Source organism: Oryctolagus cuniculus, chromosome 4 (genome assembly GCF_964237555.1).
Source record: "Oryctolagus cuniculus chromosome 4, mOryCun1.1, whole genome shotgun sequence".
Taxonomy (NCBI): Eukaryota; Metazoa; Chordata; class Mammalia; order Lagomorpha; family Leporidae; genus Oryctolagus; species Oryctolagus cuniculus.
In genome coordinates, this window is record NC_091435.1 from 141,991,623 (window position 1) to 141,996,496 (window position 4,874).

Below are 4,874 nucleotides of genomic sequence, written 5' to 3' on the forward strand. Positions count from 1 at the left end.
AGGATGGATAATGACTCCTCACGCAGCTCCAGTGTCTCTTTCCAGGCTGCGTTGTTTGCTAGGGCTGCCACACCAAAGTATCACAGATTGATTTGCTTAACAACAGAAATGTATTTCCTCTTGATTTTGGAAGCTGTCGGCAGTGTGAGTTTCTTATAAGACCTCTTGCCTGCACTTGTAGGCGACTGTATTCTCTCCTCTGTGTGGTCTTGCCTCTGGCTGTGCCTGTGTCCTGATATTCTCGTCTTATAAAGACTTCAGTACATAATGAATTTGCTTCCATCCTGGTGCCTTCATTTAACCTTAATATCCTCTTTAGAGCCCATGTCTCTAAATGCAATCCTATTCAGAGCTACTGGAGATTAGGATTTCAATATATGAATCCAGCACTGGGGAGAAGGAGAGAACAGAATTCAGCTCCTAACACAGACCTTCACTGTCGCTCCCCCTCTTCGCGGAGGAACGACACAGGACCCTGCGTTGTTCTTCTGTCTGCTCGGCCCTTCCCAGGTTTGCTGCTGGTCCTTCCCGGGTTGGCTACCAACTCTTCCACCTCCGTGGAAGGGCGGTTCCCCCTGCCACTTTCCCCACTTCCGCGGGGGAGCGGCACACCGCCGGCCGGCTCTCTCGGGGGCTGCTCAGATGTTCCTCAGGTGTTCCTGGTGCATGTTGTCTCTCTCCTCCTTTATAGCCCTCTTCCACCAATCCCAACTCTGCTACCCACACGCCGAGCACGCTGCTCTCCTCCAATCAGGAGCAGCTCCTGCAGCTTGTCAAGTTGGTGACAGGCAGCTGTGTAGAAGCTGTTTACTCCTCTCCCAGCGCCATATTGTGGGAGAGCAGATGCATAGAATAAGTCTTAATTCCAGTAACTTAGTCTAGTCCGAGTTGCTCCCCACACTTCACATCCCAACTCTTCCCACAACTGTGCAAATCCCTTAATGCATGCCATACACAGTGGCTCCACTTACCGCACTGAACTTTAATACAGAATTGGTACTAGGATTAGGGTGCAATGGAAACAGGTTGCATTGGCCTTGGGACCACATGGCACATAGTGGCTGAAGAAGTAGCAAGGTCAGGAGAGGCCCCCACCTGCAACCTGGCTCAAGATTGTAGATAAGTCTCAGGGGGTTCTGGCTGGTGGTGGGTGAGCGGTCTCAGAAGCAAGAATTCAGGTAGCTTGTCCCAGACCAAGACTTCTGAGACCTCCTACCGGCCATAGCTCACTGTACTGTTGGCTACAACCAGAAACTGAGGAGATGGCACTTTCTCAAGGATTCCCAGCCTGGTCCAGCCACCAAGCAGGGTATCAGATAGGCACCTCCAACATCCGGGGAATAGCCATCTTCTCCACATGACCAGAGACATGCATGAAACAATTAGAAAACTGCCTGAGACTATCTGTAGTTCACTGCCTCTGTGTGTACCTTGGAGAGTACATGGCCCTCCTCTTTCCTACATCGCACTCCAGTCAAACAAAACCACCTACAACTTCCCGAAATGTCAGGCAATTTCACAGCTTGAGGCCTTTGTTCAACCGCTCTCTCACAGCTGAGAATGCCACCAGCAGCCTAGCAAGCTTCTCTAGTCACCTTCCAATCAGCACCTGTTTTGTGCAGGCTTCTCTCCTGACATCCAGGCACCTACCATTTATTAAGCACTTGTATGTACAAGGAAATGTGCAGGACACTTCCTTCGATCCTACTGAAAACTCTATGCCATTGTTGCTCTTGGCCCAATTTCCAGGTAAGTAAGTTTCAGAGAAATTGATTTTTTCAAGGTCATCCGGCTATCAGTGGTACAACAGGGCTTCGAGCTCAGATGGTTATGACCAAAGCCTGGCTCTGCACTTGCTCATGTAGGCAGTGGAGGCTGGTCTTCTGAAGCCGCGTTTGAGCCAGCATAGCACCCACTAGTGTAGGGATGTCTCTGGAACTGTCTGGGCAGGAACTGAAACACCACCTGCATCTCAGAGGGGCGCTCTCTGCCAAGTGGCAGCTCCTGCGTATCACAAGTTCTCCCAGGCCCCAGGCACCTGCCAGAGACTCCTGACCCCTCCAGCAGGCAGAGATTCCTCCTGCAATAGGAAAGCTAACAGGAAGGTCAAGACCTAAGCGCAGATCTCACTGTCATGCCATCTGCTCCTGCACCCACACGTCGGAGATTAAGAGGCAAGCATCTTGCCTGTTCTTTCTGCTCCATGGCAATGGACAAGGCCACATTTCCTGCCTTTGTTTCCCAGATGATCACAAGTTCAGTCGTTTGGACACATAGTTGTCCTCATTGCTTGTACACAGTTCATGTGTGGGTTTTCTAGGGGAGGGGACTATTACGAATGCTATACATCATTACCTCTAACCCTCACTAAGCTCCCTGATGGTTAGTATCACTCATCCAGCCTTGCAGGAGCTCAGCAAAGCTAAATACCTTGCTTGAAATCACACAGCTTATGGGTGACGAAGTAACTCACTGCTAATTCTTCCAGACTTAAGACCCTGAGCTCTTCGTGACATCCCCTATACTTCATATACACACAGAGTCCCTAGGCCTCCTGCCTACCCCTCTATGCCCAGCCAGCTCCCAGAAAGACCATCCCCATCCTCTCTAGCGAGAGCCAGCCATCCTCTCCTCTGTGTGCTGACTGTGGCCCACTTCCTGTCTACAGCTGCGAGTCAACACCCTGTGCTCAAACTGTGCCATTACGTTGTCTCCCCACTGCTAACTTCAGTGGGAGCTTGGGAGAAAAGAGGCCAAAGTGTTAAAAAGCTTTCGTCTGCTCCACTCCACACCAGATTACTGACGCTGAGACCCACTGGCTGGACGGCCCTGTCTTCCTTGTAAATCACCTCTTCTCCTTCCTTTAGCTCACTTGAACAAAGGCATGCTTGCGTGAGCCCAACTTTAAAGATTACAGACGCACAGATTTCTTATGAGAGCAAGCGGCTCCGTGAAAACTTTTGCAATAAATCAGATTCTGTGCTTAGCACGGTGTGGACTACCCAGGTCTTCGTTATGTTAGTATTCAATGAATGAACGATGCTCAGCGATTCAAATGTTCCCAATGATATTTTTGATCCTAGAATCCCACTTTGCTCCAAGAAAATAATCAGAGATTGGAGCAAAGATTATTGTCAAGCAGGGATCGACACACAGCTCTTTAGAAGCCGGAAAGTCGCCTCTTGTTCTTATCTCTTTCTTATCCCTCCTTCATCTTCTTCAGCTTTTGACTTCTTGATGAACATGCTATGCTAAGACCAATGCCTTAAAACCAAGAACTAAACGGCACACATCAACCCAGTGAAAGTGGTAAATCTTCAGAAGACAAGTAAACAAATCTTAGAGGGAGAGAGTGGCGACTTGTGATCCTATAAACTTTTAGCTGTGGATTCCCAGAGAACCATGAGGTATCGGTGCCATTAGAACTCACTGCACAGGGCAAAGCAGGCAGGCTCTGTTTCTACAACAGATCCTTGCCTATCCTGTGAGAAAGGAAGAGGTGACAGAACGAACTCAAAATAAAATATACAACTACCTTTCCAAAAATATAATGTACCCCTTACAGAAGTAACAAAAAAACTGTAGTCAACTTTAAGAGACTTTAATGAGGCAAAAATCAATAGGATTCTACCACACTGATGATAATCAATTATGGAATGCAATCAAAAATAAGACATTGTATATAACAAGAACAAAAAAATCAAGTATCTATGAATCTAACGAAACCTGTATGGAAAATTATTTTCTATTCTCTAGGAGGGTATACATAAAAATGAAGTCATTGGAGAGATACACCAAGTTCAATGACAATTCAACAGGGTAAATGCATTAAGTCTCCAAAATGAATATTAAAAAGTCAGTGCAATTCCAATCAAAATTGCAGCTGAATTTTTTTTAAAAAAGATTTATTTATTTATTTGAAAGGCAGAGTTACAGAGAGGCAGAGGCAGAGACAGAGAGAGAGAGGGGTCTTCCATCTGCTGGTTTACTCCCCAGTTGGCCAGAGCTGTGCCTATCCAAAGCCAGGAGCCAGGAGCTTCTTCTGGGTCTCCCACGTGGATACAGGGGTCCAAGGAGTTGGACCATCTTCTACTGCTTTCCCAGGCCATAGTAGAGAGCTGGATAGGAAGTGGAGCAGCTGGGATTCGAACCAGTGACCATATAAGATGGCAGCACTACAGGCAGCCACTTTACCCACTATGCCACAGCACCAGCCCCACAGCTGGATTTCCTAACGTTTATTTATTTATTTGAAAGGCACAGTTTTGGGGAGGTGGGTGAGAAATAAAGAGAGATCTTCTATCCACTGGTTCACTCCCCAAATGGCTGCATAGGCCGGAGCTAAGCAGATCCAAAGCCAGGAGCTGGGAGCCTCTTCCGGGTCTCCCATACCAATTCAGGGGTCCAAGAACTTGAGCCCTACTCTGCTGTTTCCCAGGGGCATTAGCAGGGAGCTGGCTCAGAAGCAGAGCAGCTGGTGCCCATGTGGTCAGCATTGCAGACCATGGTTTTGCCTGCTATGTCATAGTGCTGGCCCCCTGCAGTTGGATATTTTAAAGAGCCTAAACCATTCAAAAATGTTTAAGTAACAATGCAGGACTGTAAATAGAAAAGTCAATAAAAATTGAAGAGCCAAGAGAAGAGACTCTTCCAATTACAGTAAAACCTTCTACAAAGCCATAGTAATAGCAATATTACGATACTGACATAGGAACAAAATAGATCAGTAGCACCAAGCATGTGTATATGTGAACATATATAATGGTCAAGGTCATTCCACAGAAAGATGAGAAAATAAGGTTGATTGGCCGGCGCCGCGGCTCACTAGGCTAATCCTCCGCCTTGCGGCGCCGGCACACCGGGTTCTAGTCCCG